Genomic DNA, 27,572 nt, shown 5'->3' on the forward strand with positions numbered 1-27,572 from the left:
TATGCTCCAGGCAAGTGACTTTGGTGCTGCAATCACAGTGGTTTGACTTCATCCCCGGAGGTGCACTCCATCATCTCTCGAGACAGATGGATGCTAAGAAGTGAATGGTATAAAAGAGTGTGAAAAAACCACTAACAAGAGCAAATGGCAATGGAATATACCAGGTTCACAACAAACGGTGGCGTTTTCCTGCACATCAAATTGTGAGCAGCTGAGTTTCAGCACTACATTTGATAGCATCTTGGTGACTGACGGTAGAAAGACTTTAGCTATCAGGTGTCACAAAATCCAAAAGGTTTTAGGAACCATGTGAAGCAGCAACATTTAACAGTTTAGCAAGGTGGGGGGGGGGGCTCTCAGTGAAAGTTTTCCTGCTGTTAATGAGACAGAGGTGACTGTAAACAATACAATGCCTTATAGCTATTTTCTAACAAGAATCAAAGCCGTAATTAAATATAAAGCACTGTCAATGATCAAGCCTTTAAAGTAACTTATCATGGCTTCACTTTCTGTATCAAATAAGCTTCACATAAGAAAAGCATGAACTTAACTGAAAAGAGAACCATAAGAAAGCTGTGATGAAGACCTACTTTACACTGTGTGTGTCACACAGATCATGTAACTTCAACAATCAAAGTATTGTTACCAGATCTTGGGTCTGATCATTGCACAAACGTGGATGTTAAAACAAGCAGATTTGTCCCCATTAACTTCTGTCAAACAAAGTCTTTCCTCCCCAGCAGACTTCTGACAATGGATTGGGGTTTTTCCTTGTCTCAACAAAGGAATCCTCTGCAGTTTACCCAACACACCTGATTACCTGTATCGTGTTTTATCAGGTTTTTGGCCAGCATGGCAGACAGGGGGATACAGGTAGCATATCTCTGGGTCCAAGTGTACTTGTTTCCTTGTCTCTCTCTGTCTGCTTCCCTCCTCTTCTCTTCTGTGCAGGTCATGGCAGTTGAGGGAGCTGGGTTTCCGCTCTGTGCAACATGACATTGCATACTTATGATGTAGAGAAAGTTCCACCTCTGTACCATGGGATATCCCTACCTGACTCCAGTGCTGCCTCTCTTCAGTGAGGTACTTCCTGTCTCGGGGCAGGGCGGGGTGGGGGGCTGAGGCTGGATCAGATAGTGAGCTGACCACGGCATCTTTGTCTCCATCTGCAAGGATACATTGATGGCTGTGCCAGTACAAGCAGACCCAACCCATGCGCAGAAGTGCCTGCTAGCTTACCCAGTCCTGAGTCTCGGGACTCCAACCATGTGCCCACACCACTCTTCAAAAGGGAAGCTCATGTCACATCTTACCTTATGTCTAGCCATGAGCCTTAGAGCTCTGATCTAACTATTGGCCTGTGTACCTTGCAACCTGATATATTTCTGGGCATCATAGCAACTTTTGGAATAAAGCCTTTGGCAATAATCATGCAAAGATTCTGAGTGTTGTATCTACTAGTGGGAGCCAGGATACAGTGGGACATAAAATCCTGGCAACTTCCACTTGATGTACTCAGTAGGTGAGCTGGGTGAGATAGCAGAGAACAGATGGGCTGTCTGATGCTTGCCCTGTGCCACGCTGACCCTGATAGACCATAGCTAATAAAGTTGTGGTCTCTGCTTAAACCATACATCATGGTGTGTAGTCCACCTCCACAATGTGTCTGCCTCCACTATCAGTGGCCGTATGCTTCAAACCATAGTAGGGGACGGTGCTGTTGCACCTGCTTGCATGCTTCCTCTATATCTGGTTGGCCACTGCGATAAATGGATGCTGGAGTGGCCTGACTGCTCCTCAGTGACATGGCAATTACGTGTGGCACACAACAGACAAAGTTGTGAATAAATGTGCATATGAATAACAATACTTTGATGCTTTTCAATAGGCACCATCCTATGTGAGGCACTTCCTCACATGCGGAAGGGAAGAGGCAGTGCCATCTTCCACGGTGCTGCCTGCCACCAATAGTTTATCCAAGTTCTGGTCCTGAAAACAATTCTTTACATCTAATGCTGAGTGAATTTTTGACAGAATTACAAGCCTGGTAGATGAAGGGAACGCAGTGGATGTAGCCTACCTTGATTTCAGCAAGGCATTTGACAAGGTGCCCCATGATATTCTTGTAAAGAAGCTGGTAAAATGCGGTCTTGACTATGCTACCACTCAGTGGATTTGTAACTGACTGACTGACCGAACCCAAAGGGTGCTCATCAATGGTTCCTCTTCATCCTGGAGAAGAGTGACTAGTGGGGTGCCACAGGGTTCTGTCTTGGGCCCGGTCTTATTCAACATCTTTATCAACGACTTGGATGTTGGACTCAAGGGCATCCTGATCAAATTTGCAGATGACACCAAACTGGGAGGGGTGGCTAACACCCCAGAGGACAGGATCACACTTCAAAACGACCTTGACAGATTAGAGAACTGGGCCAAAACAAACAAGATGAATTTTAACAGGGAGAAATGTAAAGTATTGCACTTGGGCGAAAAAAAATGAGAGGCACAAAAGGATCTAGGAGTCTTGGTTGACCACAAACTTGACATGAGCCAACAGTATGACGCGGCAGCTAAAAAAGCCAATGCAATTCTGGGCTGCATCAATAGGAGTATAGCATCTAGATCAGTGTTTCCCAACCACTGTTCCGCGGCACACTAGTGTGCCGCGAGATGTTGCCTGGTGTGCCGCGAGATGTTGCCTGGAGGGAGGCGGCCGAGTCCGGCGGCGAGAGGCGGGGCGGCGGCGGCGAGGAGCCAAGCTGCGCTCTCCTTCCTGCCTCGCTTTGCTGCCTCCTCCCCCCCACCCCCAAAGCTTGGAGGTTCCCCGGCAGGAAGGAGGGAACTTAATCCTCTCCAAGGGCTGCGGAAAACAGACATGCAAATGGGGGCTTGCCAGCTCTTCAAGCGCCGCCAGCTTTCTTCGGGAATTACCACCCGCCGAGCCCGGTAACGCTGACAGGCTGAGCCGCGGGGCTTGGCAGCGCAGCCGGCAGAGTGTGGGAAAGGGCGGCCGCCACGTGCCGGGCAAGGCGCCCCCCCCCAGAAACCCACTCCGGGCAGGTAATTCACAGAGAGTGGACAGAAGGAAGCCTTAAAGGGCTTCAGCCTCCCAGAGTGGCGGGGAATAATAATAATAATAATAATAATAATAATAATAATAATAATAATAATAATAATAAAATTGACAGGTGGTGTTTTTCTAGGTGAGGGGGTGGGGACTGTAATAACAAAAAAATCAGCTGTATATCAACCGCTGTTTTGCAATGAGGAATTGCAAATAAGGAAGATCAAAAGGAGAATGTTTTTTTGGGGGGGGACTCTCTTCCTCTTCCTCCTCCTCCTCTCGTTCTTGCTCCTCTTCCTGGTAAAAGGGCTGCTGAGACCCCTTCTCTCTTGGGTGCCGGTGGGTGCTGTGACGTTGACGCTGCTGTGGCAAGTGCCTTTACTTAGCAGAGTGCATTCCCCTTTACACAGGAGGGGAGGGGGAAAAATTGAAAACTTACACGTTTGTGCGTCCCTCCCGGCGTGACGCTGCGCGCTGACGTCACGGGGCTGTAATGGTGGTGTGCCTCGAGATTTTTTTCATCAAACAAGTGTGCCTTTGCCCAAAAAAGGTTGGGAAACACTGATCTAGATCAAGGGAAGTAATAGTGCCACTGTATTCTGCTCTGGTCAGACCTCACCTGGAGTACTGTGTCCAGTTCTGGGCACCACAATTCAAGAAGGACACTGACAAACTGGAAAATGTCCAGAAGAGGGCAACCAAAATGGTCAAAGGCCTGGAAACGATGCCTTATGAGGAACGGCTAAGGGAGCTGGGCATGTTTAGCCTGGAGAAGAGGAGGTTAAGGGGTGATATGATAGCCATGTTCAAATATATAAAAGGATGTCACATAGAGGAGGGAGAAAGGTTGTTTTCTGCTGCTCCAGAGAAGCGGACAGGGAGCAATGGATCCAAACTACAAGAAAGAAGATTCCACCTAAACATTAGGAAGAACTTCCTGACAGTAAGAGCTGTTCGACAGTGGAATTTGCTGCCAAGGAGTGTGGTGGAGTCTCCTACTTTGGAGGTCTTTAAGCAGAGGCTTGACAACCATATGTCAGGAGTGCTCTGATGGTGTTTCCTGCTTGGCAGGGGGTTGGACTCGATGGCCCTTGTGGTCTCTTCCAACTCTATGATTCTATGATTCTATGAGTTTTGGACACTGCTTCAGTTGATGGAATTTTTTACCCAACTCAACAATATACTTTAAAACCCTCAAGTCAAACACTTTAGAGTTTTGGAAAGTAGAACATTTCTATCCCCTGACTTCAAAAACAAAACAAAACAAAACGTCATAACTTTCACACACCTGTGTGTTTTTTGCAATTCTTGTTTTTCATCTGTAAGCCACCCTGAGCCACTTCTGGGGAAAGGCAGGGGATAGATGAATATGTAATAATAACAACTCTTTCCATTTAACTGAAGACCACATTTAGTTAGGATAGCTTTTTGGTTGCACTTTTAAAGTTGGCTAATTGTTGCCCGAATGGCCGGGACCACTGTCTTCTGTAGGACTCCACAGAACAAGAGAGCTCTCCATGGAGGACATTACGCGACATGCAAATTGCATTCTATTTTGATTGATAGATGAGCTCCATTGCCGAGTGTGGAGCAATGTGCTAAATGTTACATATGCCCTTAGTGAGTAATTTCAGGAAATTATTAAAATAGGCTTCTTTTAAAGGATCTGGTATTGTAAGTCAAAGAGATGCCTAGCAGACCCAGTGCTGATTAGTGTGGGTGACCACAGTATACTGGAATCTTTGATATTCCTTGGCTTTTCCTTGGTTTCCCTCAGGCCCTTTGGACTAAGCAAGTTAAGATAGCTGATACACCCTTGGCGTTCTGGGAAACTCAGTGACATTTAAAGGCTGCTGGGGCCCATTCTGCTAATATCTAAACTAATTAAAATCAAATCATAATTGTAGAAGCTTGTTCACTGGAATTCTAATAAGCCTTGGAGCGTTACATGCCAAATGTTGCTGCACTAACGGCAGATATCAGTATGTGAGAGCACCATTTTGCCAGAGAGAGAATTGTTCGTGGCATTTTGCCTCCCACTCGTTCTTACAACCATCTTTCTTATATAACAAATGTTGCTGCTAATGTGAGGTGAAGGCTCAAATTTCATGATGTCAAGGCAGAAATGTAATAAGACTTCTGTGGACAGGAAAGCTTGCCAGTGAAGTCCCATTCAGAGAAGACAATAAAATCTTACAGTGGCAGCAAGCCACTTTGTAAGGTTCCTTATGGAGGACTCTCAGTGGATTATCACTGTGAAGGAAAGGACTGTGGGTGACTTAAAAGGCAATCCCATACATTTCCCACCAACTTCTAGGATGGATAAGCAATAAGCAGGGGCAGGGGCTAGAGAGGGGCAAAGAATAACATTAAAAAGTGGTTGGAATCTGCCACCAGGCAAAGAGAGAAGGCCGAAGAAGACAGACAGCTCCACAGTGAAGAGTTATTTTTGAATTGAAAAAGTGGATAAATACTGACTCCTCCTTACATCCAGCACCACAGTGATGAGGCTGAGAGTGGAGCTCTAGGCTCTGATTGTTTGCACACACGGTGAAGTATTTTTGTGACCATTCTTTGAGAACCCAACAAGACCTGTTTGTTTTTGTTATATAAAGCATACAAGTATTTTACTGGACTGTTGCTGGTTTTCTCAAAGGCCTTTGGAATGATGCAGAATAAACACACAGCCACATTCAGACATTGGATTTTGACACACAGTCAAGGATTCGCCCATGGTATTCCAACTCATTTTCACTATCAGTGTGTGTCATTGCTCTGAATATTTCTTTATTGACCTATAATCCACATGTTTAGTAGATGACCTTCGTAGTCATTTTCGAAATAGCCATTTACAAATATCAGGTGTATATTGATTGTGTTTTATAGTCACATCTCCTGCCAGAATGCAAGCCAAAACTGGAAGAATGCATATTTTTAGAGGCTAGGAATGTCGTGTCTTCCAGTGGTTCTATTTCTTTAATGTAGCTGCAACTCCATCATTGTTCTAGCTGATGTACAGCTCTGACAGAGTCAAACCTAGTATTTCTACTTTGTTTTGCAATACCATTCACCTGACTGGTTAACTATACTGGATGACTGGCTTAGGACACCAAGAGTAATATTCTGACCCATCCCACTTTTTCAAATAGACACACTTCTGTGGATAGAAATGCTATTGAAATAATGACTCTTGCTAACATCACATTTTTGAATTTATCTTTATTAGTCTGTATTTTAATTCCGTTCAGTGCATCCTCATTAAGCAACTGTTTGCTCCCTTGGGCATTTTTGAACTACCTTTCCATCTAAGCATTGCTTTTCAAGGTTGTAAAACTGAAAGCCTATTTGAATTTTTATATAGAATCTGCTAGTTTTGTCTTCCTCCCCTGTAGAACTTCAGGCATTTCTGAGCATGGACAGATACCTGCTTTTCCTGTATATAGTCTATTATCCTGAACCACACCAATAAATATTCCTGTGAGGAATTAAATAACACATATCTGAATGGATTTCCTATAAGCCAAATGTCTTTCTTCTTTCAGAAAACAGATTTTCTGCACTTCTGTTTTTATTGTAACTTATTGCTTGTGAAACATCATTTGGGTACTGAAGTGGATATGTTCAGACCAGAAGATGGCTAAACCAGGGAGGAGGATTAAAGTGTTGATCGTGGTCTTCAAATATTTAAATGGACTCCATAAAGCAAAAAGACAAAAATTGCTTTCACGCCATGAAGTACAAGTTAAAGGAAGCAATGGGCATTGCCTTTTCCTACCAGCCATTTCTCAGCTCCATCTCTCTCACACATGCTGTCTCAGTAGCTTTCCCTCCTTTGGATGCAAAACACATTTATCCAAATGAATTTGGGACTGGAAGGACTGGCCAGAGGGAATCATGTGCCTTGTTTTCCCTGAGGGAAAGACACTGACCTCCTGCCCTGAATCAGCTGTGCTGGTCAGAAGACTTGGGGAACTGCCTGGCTCGCTTTGCCTTGGGGACTTTTCAAGGAGACCAAAGCATTTAGTTCTGCCTCCTACAATGCTAGTGGGGAGTCTGAAACTCAGGAGGGGAAGTAGGTTCCATTTTTTAAAAAAATGATTTAGTTTTTAGAGGTTTTAAAATTCAGATGTACCTGATGTGATTGTGATGAACTTACTTCAGCAGCATTGAATGTGATAGATTACAGGTGTATGATCTGCCTATTAAAAAGGCAGCTGTGAAAATGTGCCACACATAATAATAATAATAATAATAATAATAATAATAATGACAACAACAACAATAATAAAATGTATTTATATCTCGCACTCCCCAGCCGAAGCCGGGCTCAGAGCGGCTAACATCAAATGTATAATACATTAACATAAAATCAGACAATCAATTAAAATACATCCTCAAATCAGATCAGGATCAGAATAAAATCCAATCGGATGGCAACCCGCAGATTAGGGCTGGGGACCTTAAATGCTCACCAGGCCCAGCTGTTTGTGCTGAACTTATATGGGCCTGTGAGAAAAATTGGGAGGTCACTTTCATGCAAGTTCTTATGAAAGGGGAGAGGGAGTCAGACTGAACCCCAACCAAAGGCCTGGCAGAACAGCTCTGTCTTGCAGGCCCTGCGGAAAGATGTCAAGTCCCGCAGGGCCCTGGTCTCTTGTGACAGAGTGTTCCACCAGATCGGAGCCACAACCGAAAAAGCCCTGGCTCTGGTTGAGGCCAGCCTAACCTCTCTGAGGCCTGGGACCTTCAGGATGTTTTTATTTGAAGACTGTAAGTTCCTCTGTGGGACATAGCAGGAGAGGCAACATCCTTCACATCCTGATCTCCTTCAAAACATTCTGGAGTCCATTCTGCAAAGGGAAAGGCTGATCCCACCTCTCCCACATTCTCTGTAACTAACAGAGACCTCAGGGAAAGATAGTCAACAGAGAGATGGGGGCTATCACTAACCTCACAAGTGAATCTATTGCCCACTTGTGAGACATAATTTCATTGACTCAGTTTCTCAGTTCCCCCCTAGACTAGATGCTTGTTTGTTTACAGCAGCTATAGATCACCCTTCAACAAAAACTCTTCCAGTCTTGTTACTACATTAAACAATACAAATTAAAAATCCAGTGACAATAAAATAAAAAGCAACAGTTTTAAACTCAGTCTTAAACTCAAGTATTAGATAATAAAACAACTAGGATTAAAAAATTAAAAGTTAGCACAAATTAAAAAGGACTGAGAAAACAAAAATGGTCCTCACTTGACACCCCAAAGGCAACAAGAAGTCACCAGGCAGGCAGGCATCTTGGAAGGCATTCCATCACCAGAGTGCTGTCGCTGAAAAGGATGTTCACCAGCCGCTCACTGCACCTCACTCCAACTTCTCTTGTGGAGGCACATGCTATATACAGGTGTGTGGTCCTTCAAGAGACACGACTGACTTCTTGAAAAATCAACTTTTTGAAAAATCGGCTTCATCAAAGATGGAGCAAAGGTCTTTTGAAAAAGAAAATGTTAAAATAATTTCTGGACATAAAGGGGACAAAACCTCCTTCAGGAAAATCTGGAGCGAGTTCTGAAATACTCTTTTAAAGTCTGTGTTGTTGTTGTTGTTTACAAATCTCACAAAAGAACTTTTTCAAAATCCAGTCAGTGGCATTGAAATCAAATCAAACTAAAGCAAAACCACAGATTTAAGCAGCCTTCCCCAAGCTAGTGCTGTCTAGACACTGGTGCCCAGACTCTGGCGCCCAGTCAGCATGGCCTGAACACCTGGAGAGCAGCAGGTGGAGGGAACCGTGATTAAACCATGCTGCTGTGATGTATAGAAAGGTGGCTTGGTGGATATCTTTTTGTACTGGTGCAAATATTTACTATTATTACTGGTCAGTTACCCTACAAAACATCGAAGAATTGATAGTGGGTCTGATAATACTGTTTCCTCTGTGATCTTTGGATCCACTTCTGCTTAAGTCAGTTTGTAAAGCAAATATTGATCAGTCAGGATGCTTATGTGCATTATGAATACCTTTCTTTTGTATTAACCTAGTAAGCATTCATATTAATATCATCGTTAGGTTGCATGTTGTTTCCTCATATGTGAAAACAATTTTACAATCGATAAAGCATACACAATGAAAGAAGGGTGCCATCTGTGTCCTTGCTCTGCCCAGAGAGCCCTGGGCCTGTCAAAATGAGTTCTTGGCCCTTGCCCCACAATGGTGGAGACTCAGAAGGTCCTACTTGCCCCAGCCTTGCAAGTTGCTGCTGCTGCAAGAGACATACTGCGACCAACATCCTGCTTCCAGCTCAGTGAAGGAAGCATCTTGCTAAGGGAAGCAAAGACGGATGTCTTTCACTGTGAATGCAACAGTGGGAGAGAATAATTATGAACATTCTAGCACATGTACATTTTATATAATATAAATTAACAATAACAGCAATACAGCTGTGGAAAATGTCAAAGCTGGATTAGGAGCCACATTTGAAAATGTTTTTCAGAAATTTAACTTTTTTACTATTTAAGCTCGAAGGCTAAGATGGTTAAGCTTGTTGAGATGTACTATTTACTTTATAGAAGCAAGTATTTTAAATTAGTGCTGGGATGGTTCTATCTGCAAATTTGAGTAAATTTGCTAACCAGTTTAAATACAATCTGAATGATCAGGCTACCAGTCTCCATAAAGAGGATATATTTTAAAATGCAAGATTTATTGTGTTTGCTCCTATCTTGTTCATAAAGCTTATTCAGTCGATTAATTCTGCGGTGTTATTAATGCAGCACTAACCTGGAGACTTCAGTCATGTTCTATTACAGGAGAGTTCAATAAACACCCCCCCTTGCTAAATCTCTCCCTCCCCCGCCCCTCCACTGCCCTAGGAGTAAAACATGGCCCTAGCACATGTCTAGATACGCAGAACTCTTCCTTGAAGGAGTAAAGTTTTGTATTGCTGTGACAGATTACACAGTTCTGCAGAGGCTGCATAGGTGACTGGCCCAGCCATGAAAGGATTGGTCACTAGTGACTAGTATTAACAATTTCTGAAATCCGGGTACCAACAGCTATGCAAACTTGATCCGCTCTGACAGCTACCAGGTATGCTTCAAAATGTTGTGCTAATTGTATAAAATGCACTGGGGACATGGGACATGCGATATCATTGTATTTATGTTACCAGTGAGAATTGCATTGCATTTGGTAAGAGTGTGACATACATGTTAATAATAAAGAAGAGATATAGGGTAGCAGGGGAAGCTCTCCCGATAGCAGTTGGAGTTTGCTTTCTTTATAGCTGTTTGTGCCTTTGGTCAAATGACAAAAAAGAGCAAGGGCTATAACTGAAATTACAATAGACCCTGACCTCACTGAAAAAGGCTAATAATGCCTTCCTTTGAAGAAGACGGAAGTCTATTGGGGAAGATAAGGAATTGGGAATTAAGAACATGGTGGCATAAGTTCTTTTGTAAGAATGTATGGATTTATGGATTTTTTTATGTTCTTATTTTTTATGTTTTGTTCTTATTTTATCATTTTTGTTGATTTCTTGTGTGTGTTTGTTAAGTAAAACTAATAAAAAGCATATTTTTAAAAAAGAAAAAGGCTAATAATGGAACATTGCGTCTAAATACAATGTTCACCTTCTCTCTTCTCAGCATTTCAGACTACTGCCTGTGTCAGCTGGATGCGGATTATTATAATTTTGTAGGGCATTGAGATGTTTCCTACATTATCACCAAATACATTTATCTTCAAGGCTATTTATTCCTCAGCTTTGGGCATGATCATGCCAGCATTAACACTTTCAAGTCCCATTGACTCTAAATGGAGAGAGGCTCCATCCTTTCTCCCCTCCCCCACCCACTCTTGAGACCCAGGATGCAAAAATCTAGAGGTACATCTTCTTTCCCATCTACATTTCACCTCAGATTTGAGGGTTCTGGATTACCTGGTTTTGTTTCCAAACTGAAACCAATGCATTATAGACATTCTGTTGTTCAGTTTGTTGTTTTAAAATAAATCTTGGCCTAATTCACTTATAATGCTGATTCATGGCTTGCTTAGCCAAAATGAGGTTTGTTTGAATGTCTGAACCCAACCCAACAGACTAACCATGATTTGTTTTCTGCCAGCACATCATAATGTATGTTCAAGAAGCATTTTAAGTTGAGATCTCCCCCAGTCTGCATCAATATTGGAATTGTTTTAAAAATGTTTTTATTGTTTTGTTACTTGTTTGCTGATGAAGTGCAGGATATAAATTTAGGAATAAACAAATAAAATAAAAGAATGTCAATCCATGGTTTGTTGCTGGCTTACAAACTATGCCTTCCGTTAATTATGATTTGGATCTATTTCCAAACCTAACAGACTTGCTTGTGCGTTGTTTGGCCACAACACACCAGACACCCGCAAGCATGAGGCAAGAGCAATATGTGAGACAGCATGATTTAAACAAACTGTAGCTTAGCTTTATGTGTGAATGCAGCCAGTGTTGCACATGCACAGTTTGCCAGAACTTTAGATTCTGTCAGTTCATTATGTCTTTCTCTTCATTTTCATTATCTATGTTCATGTGCACATTTGCTAAAACACTCCCCCCCCCAAATAGCCTGATGCCTTAATGCATGCCATTATTTTGATAATGTGTTAGAAGGCTCTATTGTGGGCCATGGTGTAATTAAGAAATGGAGAAATTGAAATTTCAGAATTAAAAAAATATTTCCCCCTTCCATGACCCATAAGGCTGAACGTATGGGATTGTGGCATGTGTGTGAGAATGGGCCCATGTGGCAAGCTTGTACTGCCCCCCCCCCTGATCCTTAATTTCTGCAACTGTGTCATTCATTTTGCAGAGCAGAGAGTGTTGACATTGCAGTTTGGAATGCTGCAACTAGATCAAGATTTGACAGCAAACTGTGATATTTTAATGGCAAATTGTTTAAGGATATGGATTTTTTAAAAAAATGAAAGCGCAGATGATAATAAGGCAGAAGGAGGTAATCTACTAAATGTTGTTTGATTCTTTATTCCTGAGCCATGTGCTCACTTATAAATAACATACATTTCATTCTAACATGTGAACCACCTGGCTTCCTAAACCATCACTGCAGAATAGAAGTGCTTTTACTATTTTTATGATAGGTGCTATCAAAAAACCATAAGCACAGAGACGGTTGTCAATATGGGAATTGGTATCTAATTGCCTTTCTGTGCCTACTTTAAAATAAGAAAATGCCACAATCCTTCTGGAAGCAATAAAAGGTGTTAATAAAAATGGGGTTGTGCTACATATTTATTGCTAATCATATCATGCAATGATATGCATAAAAAAGCACTTGAACTGATGGTTCTAAATTTCATAAAATGTTGTCTTACATCTGAACATGAATTTAGCACCTACTGTTTACCTTTACTGGATGGAGAGGGATGGGTAAGGTAAATGTAAAAGGTAAAGGACCCCGGATTGTTAAGTCCAGTCGAATTTGACTAAGAGGTGCAGCGCTAATCTCCGCTTTCAGACCAAGAGAGCCAGCATTTGTCCACAGATAGTTTTCTGGGTCATGTGGCCAGCATGACTAAACCGCTTCTGGCACAATGGGACACCTTCCCGCCGCAGCGGTACCTATTTATCTACTCGCGCTGGAATGCTTTTGAGCTGCTAGGTTGACAGGAGCTGGGACAGAGCAACGGGAGTTCACCCCATCACACAATTTGAACTGCCGACCTTGCGATTGGCAAGCCCAAGAGGCTCGGTGGTTTAGACGACAGCGCTACCCGTGCCCCTGGAGAGTGATAGAGACTACTTTGAAAAATTGAACAATATCTAGTATCTGATTAGGTACCTGAAGAAGTGTGCATGCACACGAAAGCTCATACCAAGAACTAACTTAGTTGGTCTTTAAGGTGCTACTGGAAGGAATTTTTTTATTTTGACTATGGCAGACCAACACGGCTACCTATCTGTAACTGATTAGGATATGTGAGGTGTTATCAGTGCATCTCTCATATTCTTATCAGATACTAGGTAACATTTGATTTTAACTTTAATCATTGGGTCTGATAAGTTCCTATTTTGACCCTGGAAAGTCCAGCCTTAGTTTCAAGAACATTTGGTAGAGTGGCAGATGCTAGGATCTATGATAAGGGAACAACAGTTGTTCCTCTGTTGGAGGACGCAGCTGTGAGTGACCACACAGTCTGCCTGTACCCGCTGGTGGCCTCAGGTACGGTGGGGGATATTGTCCTGTCTCAAGCTCTGAAGTGGGATTTAGCTGCTGCTCCAGGCATCCTCTATATGAGGAATGGGAGGGGATCATCTTGTCCTTTGTTCCAGGCAGCAAAATGTCTTGGGCCAACCTTGCTAGTGAAGCAGAGTTAGTTGGATTTGATCAAAGCAAGTATCATTGATTTTAGTAGAGGGAAGTATCATAAACAGTGGCATGAGCATTGTCCATGGTCCTTCCATCCCATATGTCTCAATCTAATTTCCTGTGCTTTGCAGCATCAGGATTTTACTTGATGTGAATTACCTGTTCTGCAGGGGGAACCTTAATGAAGGACTGTTGCCTCTGAGGAAGGGTGATCCATGCCCAATGAGATGTTTGAACAATCCCCCAGAAGGTGGAGGTTCATTGGAGGTTTCTAAGGTGAAGTTGGATGGTTGGCTGTCCTGGATGCTTTAGTTAAGACCCCTGCGTTGCAGGGGGTTGGACTAGATGACCACCTGGGACTCCTCCAACTCTACAGTTCTATGATTCTGTGCATAGCTGTTTGTCAGACACAATCTCACATGCACAGCATTTTAAACTCATTTTGAAAAACTTCACAATTTTGCATTTTGCAAATTCAAGTTGTGTTCCTTTGGTATTCATGAAGGCACACTGCAACTACTATAGTGAAATGATTAGTTACAAAGCCAAGCAGTGTTAGAGGCAGTCACTTTGTAAGAGCAGGGCATCTATATTGGCACCAGGCAACATAAAACCTGGTCATATAAAATGCTGCCCAAAAAGAAATGCTGGTTCTTTAAAGCATTTCCATACTGTGAGCCTGTTATAGCTGCAAATAGATTAAAGGCATGTTTAAAGGTATACTTTTAAATGACTACAAATAACTGTTTTACGTGAGTTGCCTGGGGTACATCTGTAGCCCCCTAAATGATCAAAAGCAATAGCTGCAGGCAAGGTCCAAAACCACCTGCTTATACAAAGGATGTATATGAAGCAGCTGATATTCTACGTTTACATTGATCTTCTTTTATACACAGTAACGGAATCAGTATCCAAATGAGGTTAAAAATAATATTTGGTCTCCCTTAAAGATGGCAGAGGAGAGAATTCAGGAGTGATATATTATTTCATGTACATCCCGCTTTCTTTGCACACCCTTTTGGTCCCGCCCCCCCTCTAATTTACAACTGCTTTCCCCCCACCATCCCTTTCTAGTTATGGATAAGATGACTTCATCTTCTAGATAAGGGGACATAAAAAGGGGTCAGATGTTTGAAAGCAGCTTTATTTCAAGGGCATACATGGACACGCCTGCTTAGGCCTCCAGAACCCTTGTGCCCTGAGTTCAGGGAGGTGGGGCAAATCCTCATTATCTGGTGACATGGAAATTCTGTGCCTTCTCTGGTGATATGAGATGTGCCTTATTGGGTTAATCCCCAGCTCCCAAAAAGAACAGGAGCCTTTTCTCAGCAGAGCCTTCGTCCCTCCTTTCTCTTTGTTCACTGTCCAACTGATCTGGCTTCCCTACATGTATGACCTTTTTCTGAATTTGATTGAGGAAGAGAAAGCGACACGAGTTACTCTCAAAACAGGGGGAGAGAGGGGGAAAGGCAGGATATATCCCACTTTAATTTTGGCGGAGGGAAACATGCAGGACAAAATGGCCCCAACGATCAGGAGGTCGAGAGCCTAAAAGCCCCCTTAGAATGCTCTCAAGATCCTGCAGCATCCTGTGGCCCCTACATGGCACTTGAAAGATCTTGTGTCATCCCATGGGATCCTGCAAAAGCTGGACTGAAGGCCAGAGACCCTTTCTCCTGCCTCCTCAGAGCTGTTGCACCACCAGACAATTGACAGGCTACTTGCAGATGCACATGGAGTGCAGCCTTCCCAATAAGCAGACTTCTTTTTAAAAATGGCCCCCGGATATGGAACCGTGGAGAATGGAACTTAAAAACAGAAACTGTGAGAAAGCAAAATTGATAGTTTTGTCTGCTCCTCTACTGGATCCTGGCCGTGAGGCAGCTTCAAATCCTCAACTACTTTTCTCCCAACAACTGCCACATGCCTCTTGCTTCACATTCCCTCATCTGCTTATGCTCATTATGCATTCAGCAAAATCAAGTGTTAAAGCTTTTCCAGGATTGTGGGCCATGCGGGACACACACACACCCGCAGCCGCAAATGGCACATGGCAGGAAAAGGCTCACCACTTTGTAGACTGATCTGGAGTGAAGCCAAAACCAGTTTTTATCATCACCCCTAGTGGGGTTGGGTTTTGGAGGGAATGTTCATTTGTGAACAGTGCAGGGGAAGCACATCTTTTCCCCTCTTTTCACACATCTACAGATTGTGCTCCTTCACTTAAAGTCTGAAGCAAGTCTGCACAACTTGTTAAATGTTCCATAGTGTTCATGCAGAGACAGACAGCTCCATATTCGTCTATAGACAGGACACTCCTGCTGTTTCTCTCTCTCTCTCTCTCTCTCTCTCTCTCTCTCTCTCACACACACACACACACGATTTCACACACCCGCTAAAAAGCCTTTTGGTTCACTTAGAGCACAGAACTCCTGGAAAAAACCTAAAGGAGAAACCTGAAACAGAAATTGATCATTTTTTCTTCTCCCCTGCGACCACGTACACAATAGAAACCTTTTAGTGTGACCTTATTGTCAAAGAAATTTACCCTTTTATAGAAAAAAAAAAATGACATTCTTGTGTTCCTCATTTATTCCTCATTCGTAACTTCCAGGGCAAAAAAAGTTCTTACATTTGAAATAGATAGAAGGTATTTCTTATAAAATGATGGGAAGTTCCCACAATTATGTGTGTTGCTCATAGACAGAAAAAAATGTTTACAATGTCTGGGGAAGGGGGGGAAAAATCCACAGTCAACCTCAGGGTTTGAAAGCCCTTTTAAAGATGTCATCTTTCTCTCCAAGGTGCTGAGCCAAAGTCGATAAAAGACCTCTCTTTGAGGCTAAAATGCAAAAAGTCAAAACAGTTTTTTCATTCCATTTTAGAGAGCTCTTCATTGTGTTTGCCTATTGCCCCTTATTTCAATGTCTTTTGTTCCTCTATAAGCTGTCAGCATGGAGGCATTATATTAATGAAAAGAAAATTGCTGGAAGCATAATACCCATGAGCTTTTGGAGAGAAAAAAATTAAATGACAATATTCATAAAAATATACATAAGATCTGTCTTCAGGACAGGACAATCTAATAATTCTTCCAGGTTAGAACTCTGATCCCTGGAGATTCGGGACAACCTCATTCCTCACTTCCCTCTCATTGGCCGAACACAAACAGGGAAATGGGCAAGCTAAGAAACAATGGGTATTTCTCAGCTCCACACTGCGCTGGGGCCTCTTTCCACCTTGTTTTTGGCTCCTCATATTTAGTGCCTATGGTTTGCTCTCCCTTCCATTCCAGCTGCAGAAACATTGGCAGTTTGCTCTGTAGAGTTCTAACCGAACTTTCCATCTTGGATCTCCTGCTTCAGTGATTAACAGGCTGGTGACTTTCATTGCTGTGAAATAATTTGCCTGCTTGCTTATAGAGGACTTGAAAATGTAGTTTATATGACACAAAGCGCTGTGGTCCAGCTGATCAACATCTGAGATACAAGTTCAAATTTCTGTTCAGTAGCAAACCAGCGACTCAGCCTCAGTTCCCCACAAGGAAGATAAAAATATTAATGACTCCATTAAAAAATGAAAACTGCTCCGTTAGAAACATCCAGGGCAATTTTTTAAAGAGCAGTGTTTATAAAGGATCTAAGAAACATTCCCCTTGTTACATTTGATATTTTATGTTTGATCCTTCTTAGTTGGTGTAAACTGACATCCCTTAACTAAAGTAAAGTTTCCACAGTTCCAATTTATAGGGCCCAATCTCTGTGGCCGAGCATGCAAAAGGACGCAGTTTCAATCCTTGGCATCTCCAGGGACATCTGGGAGATACCCTTGTCTCAAAGCAGGGAGAGCTGCTGCCAATCAACAATATTACTGTTATTACTGTGTCAACAATATTACTGATATATATATATATATACACACACACACACACACACACACACAGTGGTGCCTCGCAAGACGAAATTAATCCATTCCGTGAGTCTCTTCGTCTTGCGGTTTTTCGTCTTGCGAAGCATGGCTATTAACGGCTTAGCGGCTTTAAGAATCATAGAATCATAGAATCATAGAGTTGGAAGAGACCACAAGGGCCATCGAGTCCAACCCCCTGCCAAGCAGGAAACACCATCAGAAAGAAGAAAAAGGAAACAAACTCACAAGAACTCGCAAGACGTTTCGTCTTGTGAAGCAAGCCCATAGGGAAATTCATCTTTCCGAACGACTCAAAAAATGGAAAACTCTTTCGTCTTGCGCGTTTTTTGTCTTGCGAGGCATTCGTCTTGCGAGGTACCACTGTATATACATATATATCACCTTTCTCCCAGAATAGGACTTAAGGCGAATTACAGATAAAATAGAAAAACAATCCTGAGCTAAATGGACCAGTGGTCTGACTTGGACTGCTAAACAATTATCCCATAGCAATATCTGGGTGTGGTTGCCCTAGGATGGTTCAGAAAGCTGAGCAAACAAGAGTGGAGGTAGGACTTGAGGAACCTTGTCCTTTCCAACTCTGACTCTATTGCTAAATGTCTTATATGGTTATATATAAAGGAAGCCACAGTTCTCCTCAGTGTAAGGCAGCTCTATATGTTCATCTATGTGGATTCCATAGTGGGCACCGTGGTTAATGAAGAATGCATGAGGCCATGGGATGTCTTCACACAGTCAGTGGATGATGTTCACTAACAGTTTTTGGTCTAGCGTAAGAGAAGGGGAGGCAATTTTCATTGATTCCTCCTTCCAACTGCAGCCATTAATGTATGTGGGACTAAGAGGGTTAGGACAGCAGTCAGGGGAGAGAAACTGGATGCCACAGAGGGAAGGTGCGTCAGGTTAAGGGAAGAGCTCTTCCAATAAGTGCTTCAGCACACACAGACACAGACAGCAGGAGAGCCAGAGAGTTGGCAATTAAAGGAATCTTGTTTGAATAAAGTTATTTGTTTTATAATATTCCTGCCTGATCCTTAGGGCTAATTAACACCACTTGAAAGAGCCACCTGCACTGTCCCAAAATATGTTCCAGAGCGTTGAGGAGGACCTTCCACACCAGCCATGGTAGGGTGGGAAGGGGGAAGCACAGGGAGCTGCGTGTGATGGGGAAATCGATGGAAGTTGCCTCCCCTTCCCTTCCGTTAGCAAGTACCTTCACTAGATCAAAAGCACTGGATACCACCCCAAAGATCTCTACGCTAAGTCACATGGATGTATTCATTTCTTGTTTTGGATCATGACATTATCATGATATCCGCAGCAATTACCTTCGTCTTTTATAGATATAAAACCTGAGGTGCTTCAAGAAAGTATGGCATGATCAGACATCCCATTGAAAACTAAATTTCTGCAGTCAGTGGATCAGACAATACCCTCCTTAAAACAAATAATAACGAAGGAACAGAAGGTGGTCTTGAAGGGATCGTGTAGTTTCCTGCAAAAGGCTGCTCTATCCAATATATCTGTCTGCCACCTGCCTTTTGTAGTATAGAATATGGGAGACTAAAGTAAATGCCTCTTGTCAACACCTGGAAGTAAAAAGGCCCCCTGCAGCTTTTGATTGGCAGGGCTTACCTTTAACAAGAGCTCCCTCACAAGACAACAGGACAGAGACAGGCAAGCAGAGTTCAGACGGCAACTAAACAGCACCCATATACTTCCCAAGACATATATACACACACACACACAAACCCCCTCTTAAATTTACCATCTCTGTAGCTTCTAATTTTCAAGTTATTGATGCTTTTTATAAGTGAGAAAGCAAAAAGCATGACAACAAGAAAATTCTAAAAGGGGTTTCCTCATCAATCGACTATTTCACATTAGCTTGTTAAAATTATAAAGGGTGACATGAAAAAGTATCATCCTATGTTACTGTCTTGTGCAAAGATCCAAAGGGTCTTTGAGATCTTGGTAGCATAGAAATACCTATGAAAAATGTGTCATCTAAGGTTGTGTACAGTGCCACTACATTATCTGTAAGGACACCAAAACACAACAAAGAAACAATTGTTGTTGTTCATTTATTAATCACCTCCTACACAACCCTCTTAACGGGATGTACCATAGATACAATTAAAGCCATTTTTAAAAAAGAAACAGTGAATACATTTAAAACAAAACCGACACCATACATACAAATTAGATGCTCATGGTTTGGACCCATTCATCTAGCTGAAAAATGTCTTCCACTGTTTCCAAAAAGTGCAGATGATGGGCAGCTGCCATACCTCAAAATGAATGCTATTCCATAGAACCGAGGCACAGCATAGGGGGTGCAAGAGGGGCCTTGGCCCTGGGCTTAGATTTTTGAGGGTGCTCAAAGCAGGCAGCCCTAGCCCAGCGCTCCTCTCCCTTAAATAAGCGCACTGGTTTCCGCTTAGTACAGATTACTGTATTGTGAGTTATCTGAACCTTAACATTGAAAGCATTATGATTATGGCAGTTTGAGACAAACAGACCAGAACAAAAAATAAATAAATACGTGTTCATGTCTACATTTTCCAAACCTTCAGCGAAGGGCTAACAATGTTTCGCTGTCCCGTCAAAATACAGTTATTTCCCTTGTTTTCCTTTTAATGCTTTTTCTTGGATGGCAAGGCATTGTTTATGAAATGCACTTAAAAGCAGTTGCTGAAAATTAACGCAGAGCTGCATTTACAGCTAATTAACCTATTCTCAAAGAAAGCAACTGGGAAATGGCTGATTAATGTTTAAGGCTTGAGATGCACACACGTACGCTCACTCACAAAATGCAGGCAAAACTTCATCACGGAGCCCAGGAGACCCGTGTGTGACACAATCTAGAGTCTGAGTGCAGCTTGCTCTCCACAGGAACTAATTTTGAAGCACCAGAATGCTGTGGATTGTCTGTGAAAACATTGTAGAAGAAACTCAACGCAGAACAGAAGGCACGCTTTCCTTCGGAAGAATGCTGATAAAATTTTAATGAAGTAACATGTTGCCATGGGAATTTGTTGCTATTCATTAATTCATTGTGCTTCAGCCTCTATAGTTTTGCTGAAGTTGAGTGACAAATTGTCAAGAAGCAGTTTTTGGAGACTTAAAGTTTTCTCACTGATAGGCTAACTTTCCTGCAAATTGTATAGAGGATGCTGTTTGGGGGCATAAATACTGAAATTAGTGCATTTGTATACATGCTTACACACAATATTGTGCATGTAAGTCATGCGGGAAAAACCATATATGCATTTATTTTGCCTTATCTGACTGTCCCAACAATAGTCTTTCTATTAATCTATCATTTCTTGCCCAGGTATTATGAGTGTGGTTGGGTGGAGACCGGAAGCAGGAAGTACATAATAATATTTTATTTTTATTTTTTATTTATGAAAGCATTTCTAACCCACTTAGCAATTACAAGTTCCAGGATACAAAAATGCAAAATACAAACAATTAAGATAGTATCATGAAAGCAGCAAGATAATATTATAAAAACAGGAATTCAGCAATAACAGGGTCTAATCTTATCGGCCAGGGAAAGCCAGGGCAAAAAGGTCTGTTTTTGCAGACCCTCCGAGTGTCCCTATTTTCCAGGGACGACCCTGATTTAGAGAAGCCGTCCCAATTTCTGGTTTGATCCCAGAATGTCCCCTTTCTCCTTAGGACACCCCTATTTTCATTGGAGAAATGTTGGAGGCTATGGAGTTATCCAACCCTCGAGCCATCTGAAGGCAATCCTGTATAGGGAAGTTTTTATTGTTTAATGTTTCGTTATTTTTTTATATATGTTGGAAACCACCCAGAATGGCTGGGACAACCCAGTAAAATGTGTGGGGTATAAATAGTCATCATTATGGAATGGGACTTTCCTATTTTCATCAGAGAAATGGTGGAGGGAATGTTTTTGCAATAGCTCCAAAGCAATTGAGAGATGCAGCTTCACATATAGTAGAGAGAGGGGCAATGGTGGGTCGTGCCTGTTTGCAGGTCACCATCCTGTGATATTCTGTAGGGTGTGGTGCCATGAGTAAGGATTTCTGCAAATGGTCTAAATGATCTTACAGGTCCTTGCGGGGCCAGGCAGTCCTCCAGGCAACCTGGTCCCAAGTTGTTTGGGGCTTTTAGGCTAGTAACAAGAACCTTGAAAATGGTCCAATAGCACCTTGACAGCCAGTGCAGTTCCCTCCGTGTGTCTTGTGTGTGTCCAGGTGCTCTGGCTAAAAGCAAGAACAACCATTCCAAACCTCCTCCTGTTGCTTCAGGAAGCCCCCGCATTAGTGAAAGGAAAACAAAGCATAAACCACAGACTAGTGTTTCGTTCTTTAGTAATCGAAAATGCATTCACAGTTCTCAGTCTCCATCTGTCTGAGCACAGCACAGCATTCAATACATTGACCTGAATACTAGTTTCTTCGGGTGATCACCTGGGGGAGGGAGCTGCTGCCCTCATGCTCTGCTGGTGAGCTTTCCATTGGGGCATTTGACTGGCCACTGTGGGAAACAGGATATTGGACTGGGTGGGCTTTCTTCTGAGACAGCAGGGCTCTGACCACTGTGCATGTCTGCCAAGAGGCTCACTTTGTTTGTTTCAAGAATTTCTGAATATTGGGATTTCTAAGTGATATACAAAAAGGGATATAATAGGCATAAAATCTGTTGGGCTTAGAATCAGTGGGGGAAAGTATTTAAATATCAGCTGCTGCAACAACAAGAAGAAGTCTTTCCCAATTTCTGGAAGCTCAAGAGAGAGAGTGGCCTGACAGATCTCACCTTGGATGAAGTTCCACAGAACTGGGCCCACAAAACGGAAGAGATGGCTCCTGCTGGATGTGTGCCAGGGCTGTATCTGAAATCCCCCTCACCTTAATTCCCCCAAGATTTTGGAATTCTGTGTTATTATCAAAGCCTGCTATGCACCTCACATGTGTAAAGGGACAAAGTCTTCAAGGCCGTGCCTGATTCCCATGTTGCCCAGGGGTTTCATGACCTGAAGAAAGCAACAGACAAAGAGATATACAGATGAGGCCTCAGACATCCCCACAAACAGACATTGGGGGTTTGGGCAGTGGGGATGAAGGTAGGAAGAACAACGGTGGACCTGCAGCCCTTCTTAACATGCTCTGCTTCTTCATGCAAGTAACATGTGAACGGGACTCTAATCTTGTTGTTGGAGCCAGTGCATCAGGAATATTTTACGCTTTATTCCCATTTCTATTTCACTGTTATTTCAAAATTGTTTCCAGAACACCGCCAGGCACAGTACGCTGCATCTTTCAGTACATTCCTGTTTGTCCTCTCTTCCTTGCCAGTTCACACATGGACACTAATGAAACATGTACAGTTGTAAATTGCTGGTTGTGCAGATTTTTACCATTTCTGCCTATGCACAAATGATGCAGCACTGCAAAAAACCAAAAGGCGATCTTTGTATGATTTTAAGGATTATCCTTTCAATATTATTTTGTATAGTGTTTCACATGTGTGTCAATAAAACACTGCACAAAAACATATATTGGTGCAATCAGATGCACAATCACACAAGGACTGAATTTTTGCCAGGTGTTTACAATGCAGTGGTACATATCAGTAATACAGAGGAAGGAAAGATGCTATGAAAAGAAAATCCAAGCTGAGAATTCTCCACTTCTGGAATATTAGAAATGCTCCTGTGGAACAATAAAACAGTGAACTGGGAAAAGTCCTCTCATCCCCAATGGGCACATTAGACCAAGACAGAGAATTCCTAGAGGGGAAAATTACATGGAGGAGCAAAGGGAGACTGTTGAGTATACTATCTAGAATGGAGAGCTCTATTACCAAATGAGGTGACACTAAATTTTAATGCATAACCCCAATAAATGGTATTGCTTTTGCTTTGAAATGGGTGGCTAATGGAACTGGATGGGGTTGCATACTATTATGAGCAGGTCTAGAATTTAGAAGACATTGGTCCGGGTTCATTAAGGGGTGCAGATGTCACTTCCAGACTCCTCTAATTTTGAGTTGGCCCCATCACTGCTTGCTATCCAACTTATTCTGCATCTCTAGTGAGTGAAAGAGCAGAAGGCACAAAGAGAAATATTCAGTGGCATGCGGTCAGTGGACTAGGGGGACTAGCCTAGCCCCCTAAATGTTCCCAGTAAATTGGATTATTAAAGTATTAAAACCTGGTGCCTCCTTCCCTGGGAAGCTTCTGCCCAGCTCAGGGAGGGAGGCGCAAGGCGCACGCACAACGTTGGTGCCTCCCTGTCACCCTCACAAGTTGGCGCCTCTAGCCCTAACTGTTCCTCTACACCAGTGTTTCCCAACCGGTGTTCCGCGGCACACGAGTGTGCCCTGAGACGTTGCCTCGTGTGCCGCGAGATGCCTGGAGGGAGGCGGGCGAGTCGGGCGGCGAGAGGCGGGGCGGCGGCGGCGAGGAGAGGCCGCGCCTCCTGCTGCTGCCTGGCGCTCCTCCTCGCAGCCGGCAGCGATGCCTGGGCGCCTCCGCGCGACTCTGCCTCGCTGGGTTTGGTCTCCCGGCAGAGACGGGTCACACGCGCCCCTCCCTCCCTCCCTCAGCCTGCGCGGAGGGAGAGCCAGAGAGAGGCATCGCTCCTGCGCGGCGGGAGAGGGAGCAGCCGGAGCGATGCCCCAAACGAACGCATGGGACCGGAGGGGAAATCCTCTCCGAGGCGGATTGAGCGCAGCTGAGAGAAGCCTTTCGAGGAGCTGCCGTGTCCCCTGGAAACCCCCTTCCCAGCTCTGCCTGCCTGCCTGCCGTGGGGCTCGTATCGCCCTTTAAAGGGCGCGGGAAACTAGAAATGTGGGGACTTGGGGTTTTCCTCAGGCTGAATTCCGAGCGAGGGACTGAGGCGGCGGCGAGGATCCGCGTCGAGCCGGGGGCGGCTCCGCGGTGGTGGTGCCGAGCGGCGGGGCAGCGCGTGCAAAACGGAGGAGCGCGAGACAGCGGAGGAGGAGGAGGCCGGCATGTCCGGGCAGCAGCAGCAACAACAGCAGCAGCAACTCCCGGCGACAGCTCCTCAAGCCCCGCCGCCGCCCCCTCCTCCGCCCGCTATCGCCGCCACCACCACAACAGCCGCCGCCGCCTCAGTTGCCGCCGTCCCTCAGTCCCTCGCTCTGCTGCCTCCTCCCACCCCCAAAGCTTGGAGGTTCCCCGGCAAGGGGGAGGGAAAAAGCTTTCACTTTTGTGCGTCCCTCCCGGCGTGACGCTGTGCGCTGACGTCACGGGGCGGGGCTTTAATGGTGGTGTGCCGCGAGATTTTTTTTCAGTAAACAGGTGTGCCGTTGCCCAAAAACGTTTGGGAAACACTGCTCTACACATACAGAAGGACCAGGAGTTGAAAGTTGATTCAGCCCTGGTGATGGGACGGTGTCATCCGCCACACCTGAGATAGAAAGTTAGTATGGGCTGGGGCTGGGAAGGACATAGCATTCAGCTTATACAGTTCTGTTCTCCAAATGGCAACACATTAAAGACCAAGAAATCCTGAGTGAACAGGTATGTCTTCACTTGGCAACCATCACAGGGTTGTGCTTGATGAGACAGGGAGGGAATTCCACAAACAAGAATGCCACTACGGAAAAAGCTCTTTCCTGTGGAGGGCAAAGAAGATATCCCCCCTCCTGCTTGCTGATCTAGCAAGGGCAAGTTGCCATAAAGAGAGGCACTCCTTTCAGTTCCAAGCCTATGAATTGCTCGCACATTGTCTATCTGAAATGATTCTCCAAACTTTAATTTTCATCTTACTTTAAAAGCAAAAATTTCATCTGATCCACAGCAATTTTTCATCTGATCCAAAGCAAAAACAAGAAAAACCAAAACCCTGGAAAATTATTTCCTGTAAATGCATTTGTTTGATTTTTTTTTCTTCTCTTCCCCTACTTAAATCATTTTACTGTTGGCTGTTCTTAGCCTCTTGCAAGCTCACTGCAACTAAACTCTGAAGGGCAGGAGGAATTTGGCTAAAGGAATCTCTTATTCAGCCTTCCACCCCCCACACTCTAATGTACTGATAAAACATCAAAACACATTTAAAAAAGAAAAGTGTCACATTCTTCTGTGCTGTTAAATACTTTATGTTGCAATAATGAGAAACATGGGGGGGTGTAGATTTGTGTGTGGAGGAGAGAGGTTGTGAGCTCAGCTCTAATAATGAAAACCCAGTTTAAACATGTGTTCAGATCCAACAAGGTTCTGGTGTATAGGTGGGTGGGAAGGCAGAGAAGATTGAAGTTATTCAGTGGTGATGGGAATACACTCTTCACATGTTCAGGGGTCCTCTCCTCATATTCAAGGGCTTAATCCCGATACCAAAATCCAGTGGCGTAGCGTGGGGGGTGCAGGGGGGGCCGGCCGCACCGGGCACAACATCTGGGGGTTAGGGTTAGGGGGCGCAAATCCACGGGTTAGGGGGCGCAAATTACTTGCCTTGCCCCGGGTGCTGACAACCCACGCTATGCCACTGCCAAAAACTGACTCCTAGGCTGCATGCTGGTGAAGTCTTGACACAAATACCCCTAGCCCAGCACACAACTTCACAAGAGTTTCCATACTTTAATCTGTGACATTATTTCTTTGTGGGGGGTCAGCAAATGATGAGAGTTTGAATGCTCAAAAGACACCACTTGGGCAAGACTACCTCCTCTCTGTATGACAGCCAGGAAGCTCTTGCCAGTGGACCCTTTGCTTGGGTGTAGCCCCTCAGCAGCTGCCCAACCATGGAGACCCCTGACCCCAGTCCTGCCAGCAACTTGTGATTTGATTTATTTTCATACAGAGTCTGGACCAGTAAATTTTAATGAAGGTTTACTGTGTGTGTGTGTGTGTGTGTGGTGTGTGTGTGTGTGTGTGTGTGTGTGTGTGTGTGTGTAAGTGTGGAGGTGAACATAGTTGCAAATGGTAACAAATAAAATAAAATAATCCATGCTGCTGGAATCCATCCATCTTCTCTGTAGCCTGGCTCCCCACTCACAAGCTGCTGACATTATTTTTCTGTGATTGGCTGACACTTCTGTGCCTTGAGTGTTCCTCTCGCTGTAGGGTTAGTAGGATAATTGACAAACCACAGGGACTGGATCCCTGGATTAGGTTGACCGGACTGTCAAAACAGCCATGACAAACTCTCACGTCAATTTCTACAGCAAGTCAAGTCTATGAGGAAAAAATACACCTTGGCAGGTCCGGGAGGAAAGTCTTTAGCTGAAATCTTTTCCCACTGCTTCAGCTGGGAAGAGTAGGGGAGAAAAAGGCATGTTTCTGTTTAATTCATAGAAAACCCTGCTCCCCAAAGTCACAATTAATTAGAGTGTTTATATAAACATTTGGTGGGTCTCATTTGTGTACAGCACAATATGTGACACATGTCATTTCTCTTTCTGATTAGAGGAGTAGCATTTTACAGTATATTCCGGGTGCATAATGCCAGTCATAGATAAAGTTGCTTATGCTTGTCTCCCCACATCCTGTATGGTTTGCCTGTACTGTATCTGTCTTGCATAATGCTGTGAGGTTTTTTTGTGGGGGTGGAGTGGGGAGGCTGTATGTCTAAGTCCCTTCTAATTCCCAGATCCAGCAAGCGTTACAATCTACCAGCTTCTTGGCTTTGGTCCTAAGCAAGGGGTCCTTCATATAAGAAAGGAAATTGCTTTGTGCCACAGGGTAGATGGGTAGCCCCCCCCCCCCGCCTGACTGTTAGTGAGAAAGACAATAGCTAGGTTGTAGGTGAGAAGCAGAAGCAGAGAGGGAGAGCCATGCTTGATTTCTGCTTGGATCCAAGGCTGCAATTTTTTAAAAGTAATTTTCGCAACAGAAATACTTGAAATTCTATATTTTAATGTCCTGGAGCAGGCACGGAAAAAAGAAAAGGATTTGTACGTTACCAGTGTCTTGGAGAAAAACCAAGTCTAGTAGTGGCATCACCAACATGCCTTTCTGCTGCCAGCCCCCCAATTAATGGAGCAGTTTTGTAGCTTTTTTTTTTAAGGGCACACGTGGTTTGTTTGTTTGCTTTTGCAAAGTGAAGGAGCACCTGATATATGTTTTTATCACCTTGCCTATAGCACAAGGGAAAGGACTAGACTGAGAACCTCCATGTGCATGTGAGAAAGGGGCAAAGTGCATACTGTAAGCAAATAAAGTTGATCCTGTGTCCTTTACAGAGGACAGTCATCTACTTGAAGGAGTCCTCT

This window comes from Podarcis vaucheri, assembly GCF_965113315.1.
Source record: "Podarcis vaucheri genome assembly, chromosome: 3".
Classification (NCBI taxonomy): Eukaryota; Metazoa; Chordata; class Lepidosauria; order Squamata; family Lacertidae; genus Podarcis; species Podarcis vaucheri.